The sequence below is a fragment of the Chiloscyllium punctatum genome, chromosome 3, assembly GCF_047496795.1.
Source record: "Chiloscyllium punctatum isolate Juve2018m chromosome 3, sChiPun1.3, whole genome shotgun sequence".
Lineage (NCBI taxonomy): Eukaryota > Metazoa > Chordata > Chondrichthyes > Orectolobiformes > Hemiscylliidae > Chiloscyllium > Chiloscyllium punctatum.
This window is the reverse complement of record NC_092741.1, coordinates 56,568,734-56,577,836: the sequence shown is the minus strand read 5'-3', so window position 1 is coordinate 56,577,836 and position 9,103 is coordinate 56,568,734. Positions and strand designations below refer to the sequence as shown.

At 42.4% G+C, this 9,103-nt stretch overlaps 1 pseudogene; it reads right to left on the bottom strand.

Annotated features, from left to right (window-relative positions):
- Positions 1–7,602: 7,602 nt before the first annotated feature.
- On the bottom strand, positions 7,603–8,397 carry LOC140454084 (small ribosomal subunit protein uS3-like; annotated as a pseudogene).
- Positions 8,398–9,103: the final 706 nt, after the last annotated feature.

Sequence of the window (9,103 nt, the reverse complement as noted above, 5' to 3'; positions counted from 1 at the left end):
AATTTAGATAGACGATCTGGATCAGTGCAGGCTTGGAGGGCCGAAGGGCCTGTTTCTATGCTGTAAGGTTCTTTGTTCTAACATGTAATGACATTGAGAGATGTTAATTATTATCATAGTACACAGCTGTTTAAATATATATTTGAGTCACAGGCAGATTATAAGTCTGTCCCTATAGACATTCCATTTACCTTTCATTAACCTTCATTGTTCCTTTCAATGTAAAGCTTGACACAGTTCAATTGCTAATTTGATGTGTAATATTGCTGAAATAGCAGAATTGAGGGAGAAATCAATGCCATTTACTCCTCTGTATGTACAACAAAATGAAAATGTTTCCTCAACTTATCACTGCCTTTCTTTTAAGGTCAAGCATCTTCTGCCAGGTTTCAAGACAAATGCAACTGGTTGATGACTCTCTGCTGAAGCTCTCTGCTGTCTATGCCCATTTCACTTTTTTATCCTTTGCCCTGCACATGCTAACTAATCAATCACTAGAGGGTGTCATCACTGAACTTCCATGCCTTTTAATCTCATCGCGATTCATTGCTCACAAATTTACTTAACTCACAAGTAGGCCATCTAAGTATTGGACATACCATCCATGCACCTAGGAACATAATTGTAGATGTACTTTGGTGTATTTGCTTCTATTGGTGTGTAAAGACTTTATCACATTTCTTCAGGAATTCTATATTTTGTAAGAATTGTTATCCTGAAATTTACGTTAAGAGTGCATGAAATAATCTGTAAAGTGATTAACGCCCCCTAACTGACTTCTGTGTCAAAGGAGAAATTTCAATACACAAGACTGGGAGCCATTTCTCTCTGTTGTAATCGGGAATACTGAGACTAAAGGCAGCACTTAATTGCTATGCAGTTGACATCACATTAATGGAGGTGATCATTATCTGATGTGGCAAGAAATATTAGTGCCACACAATGACCATCTCCAAGAAGAGAGAATTTAACCATCACCCTTTGACATTCAGTGGCTTCACCATTGAATGACTCCCACCATCAACATTCTGAACTTACCATTGACCAGAAACTGAACTGAACTAGTCATAAAAATACTATGGCTGGAACAGCAGTTAAGAGGCTAGGAATCCTTAATGGGTAAGTCTCTTGTTAACTCCCCAAAGCCTGTCAGGAGTGTGTCAGAATACCCCTCACTTGTCTGGATGGGTACAATTTCAAAAACACTAAAGAAGTTTGACATCATCTAAGACAAAGCAACTTATTTGATTTCAACCACATCCACAAATATTCACACTTTCCACCACCAACACTCAGCAGCAGCAGCAGCAGTATGTACTATCTACAAGGTCCTTCAATAGGACATGTGCAGCAGATATGTGGGATCATCAGCACTTGCAAGTTCCCCTTCAAGCCAGTCAGCATCCTGAATTTGAAATATATCACTGTTCCTTTACTGTCACTGGGTCAAAATCCTGGAACTCCCTCCTTAAAGGCATTATGGGCTTAATGTAACCAGAAGAGACAGCAGTGTTTCAAGATGGCAGCTCAGCGCTACCATCTCAAGGGCAAATGAGGATAGCACAAATGCTTGCCCAACTAGTAACTCCCATATCCCAGAAATGAATTAAAAACAACAGCAAAACTTGCATACACAGGCAAAGAGGATGCCAATTTAAAGTTGATGGCAAATGGATTTAGGAATTCCGAGCAAGAGGCTTGTGTTGTCAAACCCATGGCCATCATTTGTGTTTCAAAGGGAGTGAGGGGTGCAAAAGAGACTACTCAAAGGGATGAAGTGTTGTCAGGGCTGTCGTGGACTATGTGGTGAAAGGAGGAGTGAGGATATACAAATGCAAGGCTAAATGCACTGAATTTGTGGAATAAATCAAGGAGCTGCCTGTATTCCTTCAAATATTCTTGCTGAATCTTCTATGTCCATGAAAGAAGCCTTCATTTTATATCTTAGCTGAGAAACCAAACCTCCAACTCTCTTTCAATATTACTCTGAAATATCAGGCCAAACTTCATACCAAGGTCCTTCAATGGGAATTGAACTCAAAACATTTTCACTTAGGGGTACTGGACAGTCAATAAGTCTTTTCTTACTTTGATATATTCCTCCCTGAAAAGCCATCCTGCTCTATATTAGTCACAGACTCAAATAGATCTCAGTCTGATCAGAAATTCACCTCAGGAGACACAAAACTATGTGTCATCGTTTATGGAGCAGTGCATCAATAGGTCAATGTGTTTGGTCAGCAGTATACCCAATGGAGAGTTACTAAATTACGACAGATTGTCATGGCTGGAATTCATAATTAATCAGGACGCAGACTTGAAGTCAAGTGGTAAATTGCAGTACAGTAATATTGGTCACACAGCAAAAATGGAACATTGGTTTTATATTTATCACTCCCTCCAATTATTTAAGCTAGGCTTTAAAAGAACAATGTGTAAAAATCCTCATTGAATTTCATGCTAATCACAGAGGAAGAATAATATTACATAAGTAATGATTTTATTTAGGCCAGTTGCTTTACTGCATTTGGAAATTACTCAGCTTAGCCATGCAAGCTTGTTCTTAACAAAATGAGAAGTGATTGATTGGGATTGCCATGAACGGTAATTGCAGTTCTGCTAGAATAAACATTGGATTATAAAATATGACTGACCATCGCTATTATAAAACAGAAATTTCATTAGAACCTATTTTTTGTAGCTCATTTCATAAAGCTTTGAATTTTCTTTTCAAATTGCTCCCATCCTTTTCTGATGGTGTTGATTCATTCTGAGACATGTTCCCATGGATGTTGTTTAACCTCTGCTATCCCATTGAAGCGAGTTTTCTGTTTATGTAATTAACACTCATTTAGCTCTTTTGATCTGCTCCAAAAGGCACCATGAAAAACAATTGCGTGCTAAACAAAGAATCAGTTTACACTAAGAGACCATATAATAGTTGTGTTCCAAATCTGTAATTTTTATATTAAAAACCAAATGCCTATTTTGACTCTAACTGGTGAAAATCCTCTACACAACTCTTAAGAAATCAAGAACTCTTATTAACCTAATTGCTCTTTCTAGTTAGCATCAAATGGCCGTTTCCTATTTACACCTCTCTCAATTCACTTGTTCACTGCTGCGTTATGTTAACATGATACTTATGTGGCAAAGAATGACCTTGTGGAGTCCCAGTAGAAGACTAGTTATTGAATAATGAGAAATAATTTATTACATTGAATTGAAATAACAAGTTACAATAGAGTTAGCTAGCTAATGATACTCGCTAGGTAATATTGCATCTATACAAAATAGTAACTAGGTCTAAGCTGCATGATTATAGACTTTAGAAACTAATGGAACTAACTGAAGCAGACTGACCCCCTCCAACCGGATGCAGTCATAGTTAAAAGGGTGAAGTCACTCATACTCTCAGAGGACCATAGAGCTGCTCTTTCACCAGGGTACGATGACTGGTGTTGAGTTTAACCCGAGGGTCACCATATCTCAGGGGAGAGGCAAGATTGAGAAGGTGGGATCTTCACAGTGACCTCACCAGTAAGGAAATTGAATCTATGTCATTGGCATTACTCTGTATTGCAAGCCAGTTGTCCTGGCCCCAAAAGGTACAAATATAGACTAGTGGGTAGAACTAATCCAAAGGTTCTAAGTTAACCCTTTCATAGATCCATAAGATATAGGAGTAGAATTTCAATCCAAAAATGTGCAGGTTAGGTGAATTGGCCATGCTAAATTGCCCGTAATGTTAGGTGAAGGGGTAAATGTAGGGGAATGGGTCTGGGTGGGGTACGCTTCGGCGGGTCGGTGTGGAATTGTTGGGCCGAAGGGCCTGTTTCCACACTGTAAGTAATCTAAATTAAACCATTCAGCCCATTGAATCTGCTCAACCATTCAATCATGGTTGACATGTTCTCCTGCCTTCTCCCCATAATGCTTGATCCCCTTACTAATGAAGAACCTATCTATCTCTGTCCTAAATATACTTAATGTCTTGGCCTCCACAGCCCTCTGCAGCAATGAGTTGCACAGCTTAACTACCATAGGGCTGAGGAAATTCATTCTCTTTTTAGTTCTAAAGTGTCATCCCATCACTCTGAAGCGGTGACCTCGGGTCCTAGTCTCCCCTGCTAGTGGAAAAATCTGCCCCATGTCCGCTATATCCAGGTCTCTCAGTATTCTGTAAGTTTTAAAAAGAACACCTCTCATCCTTCTTATCTCCATCGAGTACAGACCCAGAGTTGTCAACCGATCCTCATATGGCAAGCCCTTCATCCCTGGGATCATTGTTGTAGGCTTCCTCAGCACCCTTTCCAATGCCAGCACATCCTTTCTTCGATACAGGGCTCAGAACTGCTCACAATATTCCAAACGCAGTCTGACCAAAGCATTATACAGCCTCAGCAGTACATCTCTACTCTTGTTTTCTAGCCCCCTTAAAATTAATACTAGCATTGTATTTACCTTTCAACTGCCAACCGAACCTGCATGTTAATCTTAAGAGAATCCTGAACTAGGACTCCTAAATCACTTTGTGCTTCAGATTTCCAAAGCCTTTTCCCATTTAGAAAATAATCCATGCCTCTATTCTTCCTACCAAAGTACACAATCTCACACTTCCCCGCATTATATTCCAACTTCCACTTCTTTGCCCACTCACCTGGCACGTGCAAATTCTTCTGCAACCTCTCTGCTTCCTTTATAATCATGTCCCTCTATCTTTGTGCCATCTGCAAACTTAGCAATAATGCCTTCAATTCCTCATCCAGATTGTTACTGTGCCTGTGGAACTCCACCAGTCATCAGCTGCCATTCTGAAAAATATCTCTCTATCCCTAGTTTCCGCCTTCTGCCAGTCAGTCAATCCTCTATCCATGCCAGTAGCCTTCCCTAAATACCATGGGGTCTTAGCTAATTCAGCAGTCTCCTGCGCCACACCACTCCTGCCACTCCTGCGCCAAATATCTTGTCCATTGGCTCTCTATTGCCTAACATGCTCATTATCTCCACAAAGAATTCTAACCTCCCCCTTGATGAAGCTGTGCTGACTCAGCCCTTTTTTACCCTGCACTTCCAAGTACTCCACAATCTCATCCTTAATAATGGACTCTGAAATCTTGTTGAGGTCAGGTTAATTGGCCTGTAGTTTCCTGTCTTCTGCTTCCCTCCCTTCTTAAACATTTGACATTTTCCAATCCTCCGGTACCCTCCCTGACTCCAGTCATTCCTGAAAGATCACCATGATTGCCTCTATAATCTCCGCAGCTGTCTCATTCAGAATTCTGGCGTGCCATCCATCTGATCTGAGTGATTTGTCCATCTTCAGATCTTTCAGCTTCCCCAGTTCCTTCTCTTTAGTGATGGCCATTACAGTCACCTTTCCCCCAGACTCTGTTGAAATGCTGATAGATGCTAATGTGTCTTTCACTGTGAAGAGTGATGCAAAGTATCTCTTTAGTTCCTCCACCATTTCTTTGTTCCCTGGTACTACTTCTCCAGTTTTATTGTCCTGTGGAATATGTCTAAAAAAAATCTTGCAATCTTCTTTTATTTTACTAGCTGACCACCATATTTTATCTTCATCCAACGTATTGCTTTTTTAATTATTATCTGCTGGTGTTTAAGGCTTCCCAATGCTTTGGCTTCTTGCTAATTTTCACCACATTGTATGCTTTTCCTTTTGCTTTTATGTTGTCCCTGATTTCTCTTGACAATCAAGGTTGCTTCATCCTCCCCTCAGTATGTTTCTTCTTCCTTGGGGTGAATTTATGCTCGCCTTCCAAATTACCCCCAGAAACTCCTGTCGTTGTTGTACCACCATCTTCCCTGTAAGCTCCTCCTTTATGTCTTTGCAGTTATCTTTACTCAACTGTAACATCATTACATCTGATTCGAGCTTCTTCCGCTCAAACTGCAGGGTGAATTCTATCATATTATTGTCACTGATCCCTAGTGGTTCCTTCTCCTTAAGACTGCTAGTCAAATCTGCCTCATTACACATCACCAAATGCAGAATTGCCTGTTCCCTAGTGGGCTTGACCATAAGCTGCTCCAAAAACAAAATCTTATACGCATTCCACAAATTCCCGTTCTGGTTTTCCCAGTTCACGTGCATATTAATGCATTGCCGGATTATTGTAATAGTGTCTTTTTTACATGCCTTTTCTCCCTCCTGATTTATTTTCTTCCTCACATTCTGACTACTGCTAGGAGACCTGTACGTAACTCCCAATGGGGTGCTTTATCCTTTGCAGTTCCTCAACTCTACCCACACAGGTTTTACACTTTCCAACGCTATATGCTGCTTGCTAGCGATTTAATTTCTTTATAACAAGAAATATCCATCTCCTCTGGTCATATGCCTCTACCTTCTAGAGGATGCTTATCCCTGGATATTTTGCTCCCAGGTCTGATGTCCTTGCAGCTACAACATCATTCTTGCCAAGTTCAGTCTGTGCTGCAAGCTTCTGACCTTGTTTCGTACACTGTGTGAGTTTAAGTCCTGCATTGAATGACTTCCTTTCACAGTTGTCCCCTTATCCTGAAGTTAGATTTCTAACCCTTTGCACACTCTCTATCCCATTAATTGTTCTGGAAATGTTAATATCCCCTGCCAGATTCCGCCTCTACTCCCCCGCCCCCACTCTTTACATGTCTCCATTATTTTCTATGCAACTGAACCCACACAATCCCACCACTCCACCCATAGCCCTGGTTATGCGATTTGCCAGGACGCTGGTCTCAGCATGACTCAGGTGGAGCCTGTTCCATTGGAATAGCTCTCTCCTTCCCCAGTACTCGTGCCATGGATTCAAACCATTTCTCCAATATCAATCTTTGAGACATGAGTTCACCTCTTTAATCTTGTTGACCCTGTGCCAATTAGCTCATGACTCAGGCAGTAATCCAGAGATTATTCCCCCTCTAATTTAGGCTCCAGCCACTCATATTCCCTCAAAACAGCCTCCTTTTCTTTCTACCTATTCTCATATACGTACCATAACAACTGGATCTTTCAACTCCCATTCCAAGTTCCTCTGTAGCCCAGATGAGATATCCAGAACCTGGTCACCAGATAGGCAACACAGCCTTTGGAATGCTTGATCCTGGACAAAGAACATCATCTATTCTCTTGCCTATACAGTTCCCAATTACACTTACATTTCCCTTTTCTCCTTTTCATGAATAGCTTTCTGTACCATTGGGCTATGATCAATTTGCTCATCCTCCCTACAGCCCACACTCTCATCCACACAGGGAGCAAGAACCTCAAATCTGTTAGACAAGCTCAAGGGCTGAGGCTCCTTCAGCACTACCTCATGTATCTCTCTACCTGCCTCACTCATAGTTACCCCTTCCTCACCGCTGACTAAATTCAAGGTTGTTAATCAGACAGGTGTGACTGCCTCCTGAAACATAAAGTCCAGATAACTCTCCCTGTCTCTGATTTTTTTTATTATGGGACTAAGCACAGCTTTACTATTTGCAGGTTGTCTGGGAACATGCAACACTTCACATGAAACAAGCAGCAACTTTTTCCCCTTTGTTTTATTTGAACATATACAGAAAACTAGATATTGCTCTTCAATGTTGGTATACCAATTATGCTGTCGGAACTGGCCCTGGCTGTTGTATCACAGATTGCTCCAGTTTGCCTCCCTTCTGTTCCGAAGTAGGTGTAGTTGGCAAGATCTCCTCCTTGTGCTCAACAATGCTGACATGATCAGGCAGAGGTTTCTTGGGTCCAATTTTACTACCTGGGTCACATGGCAGCACGACCTTAACTTTAATGCCCAATACACCCTGTCTTAGCAGTACATGTCGTACAGCTGTATCCACATAGTGGTTCATCAGCCCATCAACAAATTTCATGGACATGGCTCTCTGGTCTCGAGTTTCCTGGAAATCACCACCTCACAGCCTTTGGCTCCACTCTCCATAATGAAGCGAAGATCACCGTAACAGGCTCTACGTACTGCCAGACCTCCTAACAACTTGTATCGGAGGGATTCTGCCTGAGCAGTAGCACAAAGCCCTCTGGTGGCAACCTTTTCAGCATAAAGGTCAACACTCCCCTCTGGGAATACAAATTGCTTCTGAACAGCTCACGGATTCGGCAACCTTTCTCACCCAGCACATTCAGAGTCCTGGTCTCTGATTTTTTTAATTTCAAAAATAAACTTATTCATAAAATTATTTGGGTCTCTTTACAATTGGTCATGCCATTTCTTGTGCACACATTACATTACTTTACATACAGAAATCAAAATGTATTTTTCCTATATACAAGTCAGTACTATCCAGCTCTTCTGCTGAGACGTTAGCAGAACCCAAATGACTGGATGGGCCCCCTGTTCTTCTTAGGCCGGCAGACCTTACACGGTGGTCTTTCCCCATCCCGTCTTGGCAGCAGCTGCCCCAAGCTTCAGCGCGTCCCTCAACACCTAGTCCTGTACCTTGGAATGTGCCAGTCTGCAACACTCAGTCGGGGTCAACTCCTTCAGCTGGAAGATCAACAGGTTTCGGACCGCCCGGAGAACGTCTTTCACCGAGTTGATGATCCTCCAGGTGCAGTTGATGTTCGTCTTGGTGTGTGTCCTGGGGAACAGGCCGTAGAGCACAGAGTCCTGCGTCACGGCGCTGCTCGGGACGAACCTCGACAAACACCATTGCATTCCTCTCCAGACTTCTTCTGTATAGGCACATTCCAGAAGGTGGTGTGTGACAGTCTTGTACCCCCCGCAGCCACTTCAAGGGCAGCATGTGGTGCAGGAGAGAGTTTGGGCGTACATAAAGGATCTCACAGGCAGAGCCCTTCTCACCACCAGCCAAGCCATGTCTTGGTGCTTGTTGGAAAGTTCTGGTGATGAGGCATTCTGCCAAATGGCTTTGACAGTCTGCTCAGGGAACCGCTCGACAGGATCCGCCCTCTCCTTTTCCCGAAGGGTCTCAAGGACACTACGTGCTGACCACTTCCTGATGGACTTGTGGTCAAAGGTGTTTTTCTTCATAAACTTCTCCATGAAGGACAGGTGATATGGAACGGTCCAACTACTCGGAGAGTCCCGCGGCAGTGAGGCCAGGCCCATCCTTCGCAACACCG